Below are 19610 nucleotides of genomic sequence, written 5' to 3' on the forward strand. Positions count from 1 at the left end.
GTATTCGCATAGCTCCCAGGGTGCATGTGATCCTCACTGAATGTTGGTTCGCTAATGATCACCACACGAACTGCCGGAATCGCAGAGTTCTTGGTTTATGAGCATTTATTTCTTACATCTTAGGCAGGAACGAATTGCTCAGAACTTTGTCCTAATTCGTTTTGCATACCATGGAACAAAAATATTTTGCCAATCCTGAACGGTTTAATCCACCTTTCTCTCTATCATCTGTGCAGGTAAATCACAGTGTGATAGTAAGGTAGGATATTGTGTGGAAGCTCATTCAGGATTTCTTTCGCCACAGGGGAGGACAAACCCACCCCCCAAACTAATGTCACCATTTACCTGATTACTTCCATTGCACCACTCCACTAGACTGTTGTATGTGGGCAGGCATTTTGCAGCAGGCTGAGATAGACAATACCTGATTTGCAGTGCAGAGCACATCTGCAGAGCCAGTGACGATGTGTGGGGACAGGAAGGGGTGCAGACTGGCGACTCCCATTGTTTCCGAGGTGTCTACTGTTGCGAAGTAGCTTACATCATGAGAATAGGCAAGATATCTCGATGGGTTGATCGGCTGTTATAGAAGATGTATTTTTAACCTACATAATCAACAAAGCTGAGCCATCCATAATGCTTACAAGGCTGATAAACTGAGTATCATTGGGTTGCGTGTGTCCTTCATACATTTCAGGTGTTATGAATATAGCCAAGGATATGTACCAAATTGCATTGAAAACTAAGAGGCAGAAATGGCACTGCTAGATCATCTGACACATCGGTCCTTGTAACAATGATGTGTGGGACATGCAGTAGTGGTGGCATTGATAGATTACTTCTGCATAAGGCGAAGTGCGGGAAGAGGGTGAGATGCGCCTTTTCCGTCCATCTCTACTTTTGGGGATCTCCCCCTGTTCCCCTCCACACCTTCTGCAGCTTGTGCGGTTCCCAACGAGTTGGAGGTGGCCAGAAGGGTGACAAAGGAGCCAGTCTTTCAGGCTGCATCCACTCCACTAATGAACCCAAGACCCAACTCCCTTCCAGCAACAGCCACCAAAAGCTGGTGCCTCCACTATCACCTGAAACAATACCCCCGAAGAAAGAACATTTGCCATTTTCTATTCAAGTGTTTAATTCACAACTCATTGCATTAACACATGGCAGTGAGTGCTTAATGAAGGTTTTTTTTTCATTGTGGCAAGAGAGCCTGAAAGGTGTTGCATATAGAACGATGTACAGTCTACAGCAGCCAGGAAAAATGGAAGCCTACAACTTACTCACTGTTCTTCGCTGGGTCCACTATATTCCTCCCAGTTTACTGAGTGGGGCTAATAGGATGCGCTGCCAGGGGCACTGAGAGATGAGGGGCCACCCTACTAGCCCACACTCACCACTTCCGGCCCGCTGAAGAGGCTGGCAGGCATTTGTGCCCAGTCCTCCTGGTGCGCAACCCTAGAGTCTTGGCGGAGGAGGAGACTTGCGATCCAATATGGCAGCCTGGATAGGGTAGGCTCTGGGTAACCCTCCTTCTCCCTGCACACCCTAGGATTGGGCAGTCCAGTGGTGACATATTGAATGCCGTCTTTGAGCACTTGACACTAGCCGAGGTCTCCTAGATGCGGCTTGGTCGCCGGCCCCAAAGCTGGCAGAGAGCTTTCATTGAGTGGGTGTGACGGCCGGGGTGAGCGGCGCCGGTAAACTCTGCTCCGTGCAGTGGGCGTAGTTTTTACTAAACTGCAAACTTCAAGCATAGTGGCAAAACTCCCTGAACTCTGCCAGCAAAGTGGAGTTTACCACCCACCCCTAGGCACAAGTACCTAATGGGCTACTAGGCTCCGCTCTATGGTGGTCAGTGGAGTTTTGCCATACTTCGCGCTGCAAGCGCAGAGTGAAGCTCTGCTAACGATCCCAGCAGAGCGAAGTTTACCATCCACCCCTAGCCAATGGGCTACTAGCCCCAGTGGATAATCTGTCCTTGAGGTGACCACATCTGAGGTGGTGCCTCCTTTTACACCCCAAGCCCTCTATCATGCCACTTTTAAATATGGCAGAGCCCTTCCTCGGCTGTACAGAACAGGTAGCCCACTCTAGGGGTATGGCTAGCCTTCTGAGGGTGTACGCCTCCTGACTATCTAATTTTCCTGCCTGTCTGGGAGCAGATGTGCCTGGGAACAGGGGGTTGGCTGTTCCCGCCTTTGGGAGGCAGCCTGGTTGCATATCAGACATGATGAAACCTTTGAAACCTAATGTCTTGATGTGCCACTTCACTAGCCATTTTGTCAGGGGGAAGGTGACACCTCCTGCCCAGGCAGGCCTTTGTTTCTGACCCCTGGGAGTGTTCACACCTCCTGTCAGGGAGTCAGATTCCTGTCTTGATGTCAGCAGCTGTAAGTTGTCAGCCAGGGCACAGGAAGGGCTGGGGCAACCAGTAGGGCAACCTCTAAGCTAGCCAGCTGGGTGCTTGTCACATTAAATCTGTCTTTGGAAAAAAGTTGGATTTGAGGAAGCAAGTTGTTGGATACCAAACATGATACTCTCCAGTGGGACCATAATGGAGCTGGCACCTCGGGTTGCGCAGATGCTAGCCCATGTTCTCCTATGGCCCCTGGATCACTTATAGTAGCCCTTAATAGGAAGAGGCTACTATAGTGACATATTAGCTTGCACTTATATGGTAACACCTTTAATATAATGCACCCTGCCTCGTGGACGCAGGAGACCTGCCTTAGGGGTGACTGACATATATTAAAAATAGTGCTTTGACCTTGCCACTCATGGTGAAGCTAAGGTCGAGTTGGAGCAGTTCGTAATGCTACTGCAGTCTGCAATGGCAAGCCTGCTGTCATCTCTTTACTTGAGTCACTCAGGGTGGCACAGTCAGTGCTTCGAGCCCTGGTGACCCCTTTAACTCCCAAACCCTGGGTACCACTGGTACAATTTCCCCAGGATTTATAAGGAGGTTCAAGACCTTGCCAATTGGGTTTACCGATTCACATGTATCATATTTTAGGGGAAGAGCACTGATATTGGGGCCTGGATAGCAGGCTCCAGTACACTTTCAGAGTCAAAACCATCAGTAGTGGGGGGCGTGGCTTGGTGAGCCAAGATGGTGGATGAGCTTTGAGCCGGCTCCCGCCCGCCCGTTTCATTTATCCTGTTTAAATATCCTTTTCCCCAGAGCTGAGGTGCCCTGCTTGACGGCGGTGAGGGGCGACTGGCAGCGGCGGCAGCCCGAACGACTTTGAAGGCACGGGGCCCCCCGCGAGCCGTAGGACGACCGAGCGGCGGTTCCGGCCTGGTGCGGTGCTGTGAGCCGCGGCCTCTCGTGAGCAGAGAGGCGGGGCCTGGCCTGCCTGCGTGAGGCTGCGGCGGGGACGCATACCCGCTCTAGCGGTGGCCGGACGGTGGCGGTTGTGGCTGGAGGCGGAGCAGCGCCCTGGGGACGACAACTTAGCCCAGCCTGGAGGGTACCTGTGGAGGCATCCTGGGGCGCCCTGGCCTGGAGGGGCTCACGTGGCAGTGAGGTGCGGTGAGTGTCCCAGCCGGGCGGTGGGCCCCGTGTCGGCTCTGCACCCCGGTCCCTTGTGCGCCGTGCTCTGTTCCCCCCCCCCCAGATGCACCGATTCGGGTCGCAGGGGGTGAGGAGACCTGTGGGGAGCGGTGGCGATGGACGGACGGACATCCGGCCCGGTCAGGGAGGGCTGCAGCTTCCTGGACCCCTGAGACGGCGGGGCTTGTCTTAGTTGGCCGGCTGGGTTGGTGTGGACGTCGTGCCTGCACCGGGGCATCATTGGAGAGGCAGCGCCTGGATCCTTCTTGCTGAGATCGGGCCTGGTCCGGAACGGGCCGGGAGCAAGCAGATCAGGCGGCGATGGCTGGGTGCCTGGGGCGGGGAGGCCAGGACCCTGATCCCCGTGGTTCTTCCCTGACGATTGGCGTGGAGGACTCGTCTCAGGGGCAACATTCCGGATGTGGCTACGTAGGTGGTGGAGGGGACCTACCGTCGGGCCCGCCTGGTCTTGCACGGCCGTGGCCTTGGCGTAAAAATCTGCGACAATGACCAAGGACAAACATGGTGGAGGCGCGGCGAAACAGGGGCCAATTGATGAAATTCACGGGCCCGGGCCTGGCGGGGACGGTCGCGGGGGGCTCCTCAGCGGCGACGCCGGACAATGCAGCCCTTCTAGCAGCTATAACACAGTCCCAAAACATGCTGGATGCCAAGATTGGGGCAGTTGGTTCGGATGTGATGCTGCTGCGCGAGGATCTGCGCAACGCTGTTGCCCGCATCACAGAGACTGAAACCAGGGTGTCGGGTGTGGAGGACGAGGTGGCGACGCTGAGGAAGCAGGTTGCGACCTTGGAGTCGACCCAGTGGGGCCTGGCGGGCAGGGTCGAGGACGCAGAAGGACGGGCCCGCAGAAATAACTTGCGCTTTATGGGGTTTCCGGAGGGCTGCGAGGGGAACAACATGGAGCGCTTTCTCTCCCAATGGCTGGAGGACTGGCTCCCGCCTGAATCGCTGTCCCGCTGCTTCGTGGTGGAGCGGGCGCACCGGGCACTTATCCAGAAACCGCCGGTGGGGGCCCGTCCGCGGCCAGTCATTGCTAAAATCCTGAACTATCATGACAGGGATGTCATTCTCTGCCAAGCCAGAGAGAAGGAGCCACATCAGTTTGAAAACTCCCGTATCCTCGTATTCCCAGACTATACGCGCATGGTCCAGCAGCAGCGCCAGTCTTTCCTAGCGGCCAAGGCTAGGTTGCGAAAGTTTCATCTATCCTACGCTCTTCTTTATCCAGCACGCCTGAGGGTTGTCTATGAGTCCCGTACATTGTTCTTTGAATCGCCGGAGGAAGTATTTAAATGGACGGATGAGACAGTAAAGCTGCGTCCTCATACACCCCCTGGTAGGGAATCAGACTCATCCCAGAATGAGGCGGCGGGAAACAATTCAAAGAGACAACGGCGTTCCAGATCCTGCCGTTGCAATAAGTCCGGGGGGGCCCGGTGTGGGGCTGGCCCGGAGAATGGCCGTCCGACGGCTGGGTCCTGAGGGCCTGGGAGATCCCTGGGCTCAAGTCTTATTTGTCTTTGCGTCATGGACTAGCCGTCGGCTGCTTCATCTTCCTTTGTGCATGGGGTTGCCTTGGCCCGAGAGAATGACGTGAAGGGCAGATACCACCATAGCAGGTTGCGGGTGGGGATCCTGGGGTTTAGTTGTGGGAGGCAAGTTGGGGATCCATTGGTTGGGAACCCCTGAGGTTCACGGTTGGGGTCTTGGGATGTCTCTCACCGTGACAGGTACTTCAATGTTTGTGAGGTATGGGGTGGGGGAGGCGGGGTTGGGGGGTATGTTGGGTAGTTGGGGGCTTAGGTTAGGGGTTGACCGCACCTTAGTACAGAGTTGGGCATGGGCGGGGACAGACGCCGGAGTCCTTTCGTTGCCATCATATCATGGTTATACCTCCCATGGCGGCAGATTCCCGGGGGTCTAGTGGGCGATTAGCCACAATAAAAGTGTTGAGCTGGAATGTCCGGGGCGCCCTGGATAAGATCAAGAGGGGGGCGATCCTGCAGTACGCGAAGAGGGCCTCTGCGGATGTGCTGCTCCTACAGGAGACGCACCTGTTGGGGACGAAAGTGCTATGTCTCCAACTCTATGGATACACACAAGTGTTTCATTCGGGGTTTGTTCAGGGTTCCAGGGGTGTGGGTATACTGGTACATAAACGGGTTCCATTTACGCATCATCGGACTTGGGCAGACACACATGGGAGATATATCTTTGTTATGGGGCAGAACAGGTGGTTTTTGGTAGTGTATACGGCCCCCCCCCTGTCCTGGACATTTGCTGAACAACTCATGGCGCACTGGGCGGACATCCTGGAGGTTCCGGGGATCATAGAGGGGGACTGGAATGATGTGATGGATCTCCCTAGGGACCGACAGTCAGGGGGTGGGGGAGAGGGGAGGGTGGACAGACGAAACTCAATGCGCTGGTCGGTGGCCTAGCATGGGTGGATGCCTTGCGGCGCTGCCACGGCACTGCCCGCGAATACACATACCTGTCGGCAGTACATGGCTCCTTCTCCCGACTCGACTACATCTTCCTCTCTGGGGCCCGTGGAGTCCCGGTTGGAGGCAGCGGAGATTCTTTCGCGAGGGCTATTGGACCATTCCCCGAAGTCAGCGGTCATACGGATGGGGGGCGTGGGGCGGTCGTTTCGTTGGCGGCTCTCGGTGTGGCATCTGCAACAAAACGACTATAGGGCGCATATGACTACGGTGGTAGATCAATACTTGTCACGGAATGTGGGATCCGTGTCCGGGGCGGACATGTTGTGGGAGGCGCTGAAGTCGACACTACGTGGGGCGGATATTTCATACTGTGCGGCGGCCCGCCGCGAGCGCCGAGCGGGGCTGGTTCGGGCAGAGGCTGAGGTTGTGGAGCTGGAGCGTAGGAGCCGGGAGGATGGGGGCGAGGTGTATCGCCGGCAGCTACTTTACGCACAGCAGACGTACGGATCTCTATTGCTTGACGAGGCATGCCAGGTTTGGCTAGCCACCAGGAGTCGAGTATACCAATGGGGGGACAAGTCAGGTGCAATGCTACACAGGCTGTGTCAGGGGGTGTATCATACCCAGGACCTCCCAGGGATCGTGGACCCAGGGGGCATGCCTCTTGCGGATCCAGGTGCGCTCGCCAATAGCTTCGCTACATACTTTGCAGGCCTAAGTCCGATTGGCCACACTCTGCTCGTCCTACCAGCATGTTACCCCAAAGCATTGTGGTCCATGAAGTAGCATCGGCGAGTGCGCCTATGCCAAAGTTTAAAGTGAAAATGAGTGTCGTGTTAGCCATCCCTGGACACGTGTTTCGAGGTAGTTGTGTGTGGGGTTGCTGCGTAGGCTGCCATAAAAAGTATTCTCAGGTAAAGTACCACTCAAGGCACGCAGGTGCTATATTCAGGCTCCCTTGAGCCGATGGGGCTGACGAGCCCATGGCTACGCACCTGCGCGCCTTGAGTGGTACTTTACCTGCGAATACTTTTTATGGCAGCCTACGCAGCAACCCCACACACATACCTACTCCATGCTGACGAGAGGCAACTACCTCGAAACACGTGTCCAGGGATGGCTAACGCGACACTCATTTTCACTTTAAACTTTGGCATAGGCGTACTCGCCGACGCTACTTCATGGACCACAATGCTTTGGGGTAACACGCTGGTAGGACGAGCAGAGTGCGGCCAATCGGACTTTTGTTTATATTCAGGCTCCCTTGAGCCGGTGGGGCTGACGAGCCCATGGCTACGCACCTGCGCGCCGTGAGTGGTACTTTACCTGAGAATACTTTTTATGGCAGCCTACGCAGCAACCTCACACACATACCTACTCCCTGCTGACGAGAGGCAACTACCTCGAAACACGTGTCCAGGGATGGCTAACGCGACACTCATTTTCACTTTAAACTTTGGCATAGGCGTACTCGCCGACGCTACTTCATGGACCACAATGCTTTGGGGTAACACGCTGGTAGGACGAGCAGAGTGCGGCCAATCGGACTTTTGTTTACTATGCAGGCCTATATAGTCCCTGCGAATGCCTCACGGAAGCGGAGGTGGAGCGGTTCCTGCGTGAGCACCCTATCACGGCTTTATCTGCAAGGACTGCATTGGATCTTCCGTTTACGGTGGAAGAATTTGGGGAGGCGCTGGGTGGCCTCAACCCGGGCAAGGCCCCGGGCCCGAATGGGTTCCCGAGTGAGTTTTTCAAGAAGTATTTCCTACAATTAGGTCCACATTATACGGTGGCGGTGGAGGAGGCCCGAGAGGGTGGATTGTTACCCCGGGACTGGAGGCATGCTGAAATTGTGGTGTTCCACAAGCCGGGCAGACCCCCGGAGGAGCACGCCTCGTATCGTCCGATCTCCCTCCTCAATGTGGAGGCAAAAATTCTGGCGAAAGCCTTGGCCAATCGTCTCCTGCCATACATCACCTCGTTGGTCCACCCGGATCAGGTGGGTTTTATGCCCTCCCGCGCTACGCGACATAACATTCGGCGGGCCCAGGTGGCGATCGCTGAAGTGCAGCGGTTGGGGGATCCAGCAGCCCTGTTGTTGGCGGACATGGATCGGGCGTTCGACTCCCTTAGCTGGCGATATCTGTTCCTGCTGCTGCAACGCTTGAATTTTGGCCCGCGGTTCATATCCTACGTGCGGCTTCTCTACACGGAGATTACGGCCTCGTTCAGGGTAGCGGGGGCGTCCTCAATGACGTTCCCCGTACAGCGTGGAACACGCCAGGGGTGCCCCCTGTCCCCGTATCTGTTTGCCCTGGCCATGGAACCCTTGGCGGTTTGGGTGCGGATGGACGCGCAAATCTCCGGCTTTGAGTGGGAGAATGGACTGGCCGATCGTATAGCTCTCTATGCGGATGACATCCTCTTTTTTCTGACAGACTTTGACCGCACGGGGCCCCGGTTACTCCGTATTATGCAGATATTTGGTGAGACGTTGGGTCTCTTCATGAACCCCCGGAAGTCTACCCTGTGGGTATTGGGGGGTCTGACGCAGTTGCAGGGGTGGGCTTCTCCGGTGCGGATGGCGGCGGGGGGCTTCAGTATTTAGGGGTGTTCTTATCAACTACTCCGGCGGTTTCTTGGGAGCGTAATGTGGTGCCCGTGTGGGAGCGTGTTTGCCAAGACATTAAATTGTGGACCCCCATGCCGCTCACCATATTCGGCCGGTCTGTGACTTTCAAGATGGTGGCCCTTCCCCGCCTTTTGTACCAGCTGCAGAATCATCCGTATATGATTCCACCGGGCTGGTTCCGTCGGGTGAACTCGACCCTGGGTCAGTTCCTGTGGGAGGGTGGGGTGGTTCGGGTGGCCCTGCGGACATGCTTCCTCTCAACCTATGAAGGGGGGCTGGCTACGTCAGATCTGCTTTCTTATTATCAGGCCTCCCACCTGCTAGTTCTGAATGAGTGGTGGTATGGGGATAGGAGGGACCCAGCATACGCAGTGAAGTGGCGGCTCATGCTCCCACACACACTACACACCCTGTTATATTCCGCCGCGCATCGGGTGCGCTTGCCACCGGCGACGCAGGTAATCTTTCAGATTTGGCGCCAGGCGCTGACACGAATTGGGTGGTGGAAAGTGATCACGCGGGAAACCCCCCTGTGGCACAATGGGAGACTACCACAGATGGCGGCCCTGTCAGGGTTTGAGGGGTGGGATCGGATAGGCATCTCCACCATAGGCGATGTGGTGCGGGGGTGCGCCTTGAAGTCCTTCCAGGATCTTCAACAAGAATTCAGCATGCCGCGGACACAGTTCTATAGGTACCTCCAGTTCCGTCATGCACTCTCCCCCAGCCTAGCGGGCTTAGACTCCATAGCTGAATTTAGCCCAGTGGAAGCGAAGCTCTTCATGGGGGACCTACAAGAGCGGAAAATCTCCAAGATATACCGAATGCTTGTCATTCACAGCTCCCCCTCGCTCCAGCATCTCAAGGGGAAATGGGAGGATGATGTTGGCCCCCTCGATGAGACGGACTGGACGGAGGCGCTGGTCTCACCCCGGGGGGCAGCTATAGCTATCCGACTATGCCTCATTCTATTTAAATACCTGCACAGGGCTTATTTTACCCGTAGGAGGCTGTGGCGGGCGGGCCTGATTGTTTCTCCGGCGTGTCTCCGATGTGGGCGGGAGGAGGGTTCCTTCTTTCACACAGTATGGCTCTGTGGGTCACTATCCCGTTTTTGGAGAGGGGCGTTGTCTTGCCTATCCGAGGTGTTGGGTTGGGATCTTCCCGCAGACCTTAAGTTGACACTTCTGCACATCATGGACGATATTGGTGGCAATATATATAAGAGACATTTGCTGTTGTTGGGCCTTACACTGGCCAAGAGGGATATCGCCCGGGCATGGAAGGCTCCGGCAGCTCCCTCTCTGAACGTATGGAAGAGGGGTCTGGACTTTAGCATGGGCTTGGAGCTCCCCATATTTGCAGCTACGGGGTGTCCCCGTAAACATTACAAGATATGGAAGCGTTGGGCAGACTACAGGGGTCTCCCCCTGGAGCCAGTTCCGGAGGAGCGGGTGGAGGCGTCCATCTAGTTACCCGGTGGTGAGGGGGCGTGCGCAGGGACTGGGGTCGGAACTGTCTAACTTATGCTCATACAGGATGTCGCTTGTTAGATATGGTATGGTGCGGTCGGGGGGATCAGGGAGTTGGGGGGGGAGGGTTGGGGGTCTGTTTTTCAACTGAAGTGCATCTTCAAGTATCCTACTAATGTAAAATGTCAATGACATCATGGTTGCAATGCTTTGGCAGGTACCTGTGGGACTTCAGGGGCTTGCAATTTATGTGTTTGTTGACGAATAAAAACGATTTAAAAAAAAAAAAAACACATCAGTAGTGGGGAAAAAAGTGTGGGGGTGACCATACAAAAAAGACACTTTCCTACAATTGATAAATCTTCTATCCAATTTTCAACTTTCAGCATCTCCTATTATAAATGTTACATTAAGATCTCTGTTGCAGTCCGATTAGCATTTTATGGGCACATGCCTTGCCTTCTCTCGTCTCCAAAGTAAATCAAGTAATTATTTGTTGATCAGGAATAGTGAAAAATCTTCTGAGAAGAGGTGCTTCCATAAAGGATGTGAAATAATAAAAGTGGACTGTTACTCGAAGCTTATAAAAGGAACTGCTCCAGTCTATCCTTAGAAGATGTGCAACCATTCCACTCTCAGTATAGAAATCAATTTGAATTAAATAAGATCCTCTTGTATCGAATACATTGTAAGTTGATGATAGAGGTAGTTAAACTGGGGGATTCACAGCAATTCTGGCTGTCTGCTGTTAATCAAATAGTTTGTTCTAATCTGTTATCCATGGTCTGTGCTATTCGCAAGACATTTACTTACTACTATCTACCATTGCAATAGCAATGTGGTAAAAGAATTGACCACCTTCTGCACATCCAAACTTCTATCTTTGATGACTCAGGGTGTCATTTCACAACAATAAGAAACGTGAAGCTGGCCCCGATAGGTTACCAACCAAAATCTTATTGTAAAATTCAGAATGGTGCGGTCACTTTTCAAGGTCAATACCCTGAAAATGCAGCAATTATTTAGATAATTTTCTAAAGGGGTGTTTGTGGTGCCATCAATAAAATATGGGCTTATGTCACTTTTAGGCACCATTCTAAGTTCCTGAAAACATTCTCCAGCCAGTGTACAGCAAGTCTCGGCACTGGCACTTTCACAGATCATAAATGATGGTATATGGCATTCTTTCAGCCAAACCACGAAACTTTAGATTAATGTTTTGCACTGTAGCTGATCGATCAGAGGTATTTTAGTGTTTATGTTGCTGTTTTGGGGATATCTGGGCAGTCTTCCATGGGGCAGCTCATTCAGCTTTGAGGGGCAAATGACATTATTGGGCCATTCCACAGGGGCTGGTTTGTATTTTTAAAATCCTTCCTTGGGACAGCTGGTCCCAAATGAAAATAGCCTGTGAAAGTCAGCTGTCCCACTGTCATTTTATCAGTAATGGCCTAAAACAGCGATGTGTTCTGACATCCTCGTTGTATGTCATGTATGTAGCAGACCTGCCAGAAGCTGTTAGGGTAAAACAGATTATTTTCTCCCAATATTAATTTGAAACACATAGAATGTTTGTGATTTGCAGGTGACCTGTTAATAGAGCACCATGCTCAGGTTTAGTTACAGCAGACGTTAATGGTGTTAGAGATCTAACTGCCACCTGAATAAAATAACCATCAATATAGATAAGACAATTGTGTTCTCTCCCAAGACTACAAAAATGCCTATGTAGTTTTATGGTTACAACCTTGAGCAAGTTTCTTATTATAAGGGTTTTGGTATTGCATTTTCCCCAAATGTTTAGAACAATCACCTGCCAGCTTCTAAAATCTCAACTTTCCATTACAGTACGTGTTGGCTATTGGTCTAGCACCCATATTTAGCCTTAAATGGTGATAACCACCCATGTTGGGCAGTATTTCCAAGTAACCTGATTCAGAGTAGACCCTTCCTGGTGCTCCAACGACCTAATTACCGCCCATGGGTTGAGGCTTTCTTAGAAGGTCTTGAATCTCCAAATGAGAGCAGGGAATCTGTTTTCTGTACTCCATGTGTCCCACACACGCTGCCAGCTGGGATTATATCTCTTTTCACACGATTTTGCTGAGGGAATCCTGGTTAGTTTCTTTTCACTGTTTAGTAATATGCTTAAATTCAGCAGGTTGACACGTTTGATCTGAATGTACATGTAGTATGATTTCAAAGTGTAGGGAGCCTAACTGATTCTGGTGGCATGATTTCTGGGACAAGGGAGGCCTGGTCAATGTGCCCATTCCCAAATTGGAGACAAAAGTCTGCAGATGGGAGTCAAACCCTGTACCCATTGTGTTTGCAGAGGGGCCACAATACCCCGGTCTTGGAAGTGGGTGTCTGAGATGGTACATGCTAGAAGCCATGGGACACCACTGTGATGTATGTAGCTAGGGAATCTTGGTATCTCCGTACCATAGGTGGCATTTATATCAGGTAGTATCGATTCCCAAAATGATTGTATCTTCGGGCATTGCCATAGTACATGTGTCAGATTGCCCATCTGGCTGCAGTGGCGCCAGCAAAGTGCGTCCCCTCGGGCTTCCAGCATGCCACTCTGTCGGGGTTGTCGGGCCATTCAGAAGGGGGTTGGCTACAGCCCATTTGACCTTCTGTTTGCACATCCAGTTAAGGGTCCTTTAGTGAATAAGGGCTGGGACCAACCTCTCAAGCCTCCTAAACAGGACCTTATGGACTATGTCCTTGGCCTGCATTCACGCATGGCTGAGTACACGAAGAAGGCCAGAAAATACCTAGAGGGCAGCCAAGAACTTCGAAAAGCTTGGCATGACCAAAAAGCTGTCTTGACTGTTTACTAGCCATGCCAGAAAGTGTGGGTGATGGAGCCTGTGGCCCCAGCAGCTCTCCAAGACAAGAGTAGAGGCCCCCACATCATCCTGAACAAAAAGGTGAAGTTACCTACTTGGTAGACCTAAGTATTCCCAGAAGTCCCCACAGGTTACTTCATGTGAACCGCCTGAAAGCTTTTGTTGAGAGGGCTGACATGGTCTTGCTCATGGCAACTGATGAGGGACAGGAAGAAGAGAGTGACCCTATCCCTGATCTCCTCTCTCAGAACCCTGATGATGGATCAGTAGATGGAGTAGCCTTGGCAGGAAGCCTCACTGATCAACAGAAGACTGATTGCAGGCAAGTCCTCAATCAGTACAGACAAACGCTCTCCCTGACACCCAGTCAAACCACCAGGTGTACCCACGAAGTGGACATAGGTGACAGTCTACCTGTGAAGAGTAACATCTATAGACAGCCTGACCCTGTCAAGGACTGCATCAGGGCAGAGGTCCAAAAGATGCTTGAATTGGGGGTCATTGAGCCCTCAGATAGCCCCTGGGCTAGTCCAGTAATACTTGTGCCAAAACTTCACACAAAGGGTGGAAAAAGAGAGATGATGTTTTCTGTAGACTACAGAGGCCTCAATGCAGTCACTAGGACTGATGCTCATCCAATTCTCAGGGCAGATGAACTCGTAGATAGTTTGGCTTCAGCCAAGCTTCTGAGTACATTTGACCTGGCAGCTGGCTACTGGCAAATCAGACTAGCTAAGGATGCCGAGCCAAAAACAGCATTTTCAACCCCCAGTGGGCATGATCAATTTATTGTGATGCCTTTTGGTCTGAAGAATGCACCTGCCACATTTCAGAGGCTGGTGAATAAAGTCTTAACAGGTCTGGAAGTACAGCATGTCTAGATGGACCTAAAGCAGGCCATGTGCACTGCTCCCTTCCTGCAATGTCCTAACTACTGCAAAACGTTCATTGTCTAAACCGATGCATCTGAGATAGGGGTAGGGGCTGTGTTGTCACAAGGGCCAGGATCAACCAGTAGCTTTTATGAACAGAAGGTTGACCCCCAGGGAACAACGTTGCTAGCACCATTGAGAGGGAAGCCTTTACTGTGGTCTGGGCACTGAAGAAGTTGAGGCCATACCTGTTTGGCACTCACTTCATTGTTCAGACAGACCACAAACCCCTCTTATGGCTTAAACCGATGAAGGGTGAAAATCCCAAACTTTTGAGGTGGTCCATTTCCCTAAAAGGAATGGACTGTACAGTGGAACATAGACCTAGGAGTAACCATGCCAATGCAGATGGACTCTCCAGATATTTCCACTTAGAAAATGAAGACTCAATTGGGCAAGGTCAGTCTCATCTCTTTACGTTTGGGGGTGTTGTGTAGGAAAGTAGGATCTGCTTCTATGGTTACCCACTTTTTTCTTGACGTAATGCTGTTTCTGACTAGTCTGGCTGGGATTCTGCTAATCAGGACCCCATTCTCTCTGCTTTCTCACCTAAATTGTTATGGTAAGTACTTAGATACATCCCGAATTGGATACTGGGGTACCCTTATCAGTCCCTAGTATATGGTACTAAGGTACCCAGGGCACAAGACCCCAAGAGGTCCCGCATAGGCTGAAGCATATATTATGCCACCTACGGGAGACCATTCAAACTACCACTACAGGCCTTCTATTGCAGCCTGCGTACGCTGGTGCTAGCACCACTTAGAAAAGATATAGATTTCATTACAAGACCGGAGGCTACACTATGCATTAATCCTTTAATGCAGTCGCAAGCAGCCGCACTACATCATAAAGAAAGAAACAGTTCTAGAATGTAGTGAGCAGGGTACAAATGGCATGAGGCACAGACAGACTGCCTCTTTTAAATGTGGCTCACAGCCAGATAAGTAACAATTCTCTTCTCTCTTTAGAAATTGTTTTTTAAGAACCTTGCTTTCTTAACTTAAAAACCATCTACTGTTACCACCTTTCTATCTATATCGATTCTATGCTACTCAAATGTTATGTCTATATTATTATATTATTCCTCTAACGTTTTAATCCACAGCTACTCTGCTTTCACGAGGGTGAACATGGGCTATTACCCCCCTCCCCTCACCCGCCTCCCACCGACTTCCTATTAAGGTTGTCGACCCTTTCCTTTCAACTGAATCCCCTCTATCAAATAAAGCGCTCGCGTATAAACCTTTTCTTTCACAAACCTAAAAATATTTCCAAACGTTATTTGTAATTCATTACCACTAACCACTCTGTCATAGAGAGCCCGTCCCAGAGAACTCGTTCCTCGCACAATTTCGATATTTTTATCGGACCTCTTCGACGCGAGGTCAGAGCAAACGCGTCACATCAAGGATTAGAGGAATGCACCCTAGCAACGGCCCACACTCGCAGGCCTTCCCGCAGGGAGCTTTCCTCTAACCCAGACGACTTCCCCGACAGCAGCTGATCTCGAGCGTGAGCTTCAGTTACTCCGCCTTGATCAGCTGCTGCCGGAGATCGCGTCTAAACGAATTTAAACAGAGAAACAAAGCTTTATACTGCCAAACAGATTCCTAGAGCCCAAAATAAACCAATATATGCTATTAATAATTTATTTATCAATCTCTTGCCATTAACCAATCTCTTGCCATCTCATTTCTCCTAAAAAAAAAAAAGGGGAGATTTTAATATTGTATTTTAATATTGTATAAAAAAAAAATATATATATATATAAAAAATCTTTAAAATTACCATAATTAATATAAATAATCTTCAGAGATTATTTTATTTTCCACTTACCGCCCCGATGTCAGACCTTGACTCTGATGATGCCACCGCTAGTTCTCCACTTCACAACAATGACTCTTTTAAACAATTCTTTCAGAAAGAAATGCGATCCTGCATGTTATCTACACTAAAAGAAGTGATGTCTACTAAAAGATCCCTTCCCCACGATCAAGATGACCCTATATATGACATCAGAATTCCTGGCAAAAAGAACAAAAAATCACAAAACTGCGAACATCCTCTTGATTAAATCACGGGAGGTCGTAGCACCTCAGTCGATCTTCCAGGTCCTAGTACCTCATCTATGTTGGGAGGCCCTCGCGCCTCAAATGTGAACGGTGCCCCTCGCGGCATAAATTTGATGGGTGTCCCTAGCGGCACAAACTTGACTGGTGCTCTTCGCGGTACAACCCGTTATGACGGGAAGGATGACGCAGACTCTGATTCAGAGGAAGAAAATTTTCACAAACCCTATTATGAATTCGTCCTGGACCTCGACGACCCAAACCAAGACCTAGACCTTAATAATCCTGACGAAGGTGAATCCCCCTCCTCTTCTGATAATATTATACTCAATCCCTTAGGGGAAGAAATGTTCTCCCCCCTAAGTATCTCCCATCCTAATAGCTCAAAATGGTTCCCTCAGGAACACGTTTCTAAATTCATTAAGAGATGGCTAAGAAACTCTCTCGAAAGAGAAACAAGGAATACTCTAAAATCAGAGTGCCCTAGACCCACCATTCACAACAAGGTCTCTCAAACACCTAACATCGACCCTGACCTGATAAAATTCTTATTCAAACTAGGGAAAGACCCTAGAAGAGGTCTAGAGAGAGCACTCAAGGGCTGCCAGGACCGCCTCCTTGACATACTTGGCCCCCTCACCAGGATCCTAGACCTAGCTGAGGAATCTCATATCTCAAATACACCTCTCGGTACCAACCTGATTCGCGGATGGAGCCAAAGAGCTATTGTTCTCCTTGGAAATGCGAATTCGAGTCTAAACATCGAAAGAAGGAGAACGATCCTTACTAAGATCAACCCTAAACTCAGTGACCTAGCAGAAAAAGGACCATCTGACAACCCTAAAGGTCTTCTCTTCGGAGAAGACATGATCAAATCAATCGGGAAATACGTAGCCACCTTTACCGCCCTTGACAGGGCTCAAACCAATATGAAGAGTGTCTTCAACACCAACCTTTTTGGACAGGCTGGAAGAAGGGGCCGTTCTTCCGGCCGCAGTACCCAACGGCCCTTCTCATCCTTCAGAGGTTCTGGGAGAGGATTCTATCCTTCAAATCAACAATTCTACCCCCACCGAACCAGAGGACCACGCAACAGAGGCTACAGATCACGCGGAAATCCAAACATCTCCAACCTTCCAAGTAAGTCTTCCTACTCTTTCCTCTTCTTCCCAAGTAGGGGGCAGACTAAAACTCTTCTACCATGTATGGGAGTCGCTAACTCAAGACCCCTGGGTTCTACAGACCGTCCAGGGTTTCAAAATAGACTTTATAGAAACTCCCTTTCAATCTCACCCCCCAAATCCTCTAACTCTTTCAGTCGAACATCAGAGGATCGTCGAAGAGGAAATCTCCTCAATGCTCAAAAAGGGAGCTATCATACAGGTACCTTGGTCTTTAAAAACATTTATCAGCACTCTTTTCTTAGTTAAAAAAAAAAGACAAAGGTTGGAGACCAGTGATAAACCTTCGAGAAGTGAACAAATACTTAGTTTACAGACATTTCAAAATGGAAGGTATTCACCTTCTCAGGGACCTTCTTCTGGAAAGAGACTGGTTAGTAAAACTAGACCTAAAGAACGCCTACTTTACAATTCCTATGGCACAAGAACACCAGTGTTTTCTCCAATTCACCTGGAAAAAATGTCTATACCAAGTCAAAGCTCTTCCCTTCGGCCTTTCATCCGCCCCCTGGTGCTTTACCAAGATAACGAGAACCATTGTCTCTATCCTGAGAGAGAGGGGTATTCGCCTCATTATTTACCTAGACGACATTCTCATCATGTCTCAACTCTACTCCCAAATTCAGAAAGACCTCAATACCACCATCCAGCTTATCGAAAGTCTCGGCTTCATTATAAACAGAGAGAAATCTATCCTCATACCCTCCAAATCTCTAGAATTTCTCTGATTCACTGTAGATACCTCAAGCTGTCTCCTTCTTCTCCCAACTAAGAAAATCACGAAAATTCGGAAAGAGATCAGGTACGTCCTAAAAAAAGATTCTATAACCCTACGAGAATTAGCCAGACTTATAGGTCTCCTCTCCTCCAGCATCCAAGCTATCTTCCCGGGTCCACTCAATTACCGTGCCCTTCAGAGATTAAAGGGTAAAGCTCTCAAGTCTGGTCTTTGGTACGAAGACTCTGTGACTCTGGATCAAGAGGGCAAATTGGAACTTTCCTGGTGGCTAGAGAACCTGGATGCCTGGAATGGCAAAACAATTTTTGGTTCTGTCCCGAAATTCGTCCTAGAATCAGACGCAAGCCTCCACGGTTGGGGCGCTCGCCTCCTCGATCAAAACACTGGTGGCGCATGGTCACTTACGGAATCTTCCCAGCACATAAACTTTTTAGAACTTACAGCCGGTCTATATGCACTAATGAGCTTCAAACACTCCCTTCAAGGCAGATCTGTTCTTCTGAAGATGGACAACATCTCTGCTGTATCCTATATCAACAGCCTTGGCGGTACCAAATCAGCAGACTTATCTGCTTTAGCGAAGAAACTCTGGATGTTCTGCCTGGAACACAAAATCTCTCTGAAGGCAGAATATCTTCCCGGGAAGTCAAACCTCTCTGCAGATTGGAACTCAAGATTCCTCTCAGACCGTACCGATTGGAAACTCAATGTGAACATTTTCAATACTCTCTCTCTTTTTTGGGGTCCACTAGATGTGGATTTGTTCGCCAGCAGACTGTCATTCCAACTCCCAAAATATTTCAGCTGGATGCCAGACCCAGGAGCTCTAGCGGTGAATGCCTTTCTACAATGCTGGTCAAACCTTCAGGGTTACGCCTTCCATCCCTTTGCCATGATTCAAAGGGTTCTACAAAAGGTCAGAATAGACCAATGCTCCCTGGTTCTGATAACCCCATTCTGGCCCTCTCAGGCATCGTTCCCGACCACTCTCGAACTTTCTTGCGACATCCCCTTTCTCATTCCAGCGAGCAAGGGCCTGGTCACCAACGCAGACGGAGAAGATAACCACCTAATCTCTTCAGGGAATTTGAACCTTCTTGCTTGGAAAGTGTCAGGCAATCGAACGAACTGTCTGGCCTTTCGTCATCAGCTCTTTCTCTCCTCGGAAAATCGTGGGCTCCCGGAACACACTATAGATACAATAACATTTGGAAAAAATGGGTTTGTTGGTGCATGGAGAGGAACTTGGACCCCTTGGAAGCTCCTATCGTCAATATAGTTAATTTCCTTGTCGAACAATTTGACAGAGGATTAGCTTATAGATCCATTAATTGCTACAGATCAGCAATCTCTGCTGGACACTCCCTCGTCAACGGTAAGACAGTAGGTAAGAACAATATTATTTGTAGAGTTATGAAAAGTATCAGACTAAAAAGACCTCCCAGACCCAAGTACCAATACATGTGGGATGTCAACGCTATCCTAGACCTTTGCTCTTCTTGGCCAGATAATGCTTACCTTAACAGAAAATACCTCTCGCTTAAACTTGCTACTCTTCTATGTCTAATCTCTTGTCGTAGAGTTTCAGATGTGAAATGTCTGGACATTTCTTATAGATCTTATGATATGTTTGGAGTTAAATTTGATATATTCAGAAGGACTAAAACCATGTCAGAATCTATTTTTTATCCATGTTT

Source organism: Triturus cristatus, chromosome 8, assembly GCF_964204655.1.
Source record: "Triturus cristatus chromosome 8, aTriCri1.1, whole genome shotgun sequence".
Lineage (NCBI taxonomy): Eukaryota > Metazoa > Chordata > Amphibia > Caudata > Salamandridae > Triturus > Triturus cristatus.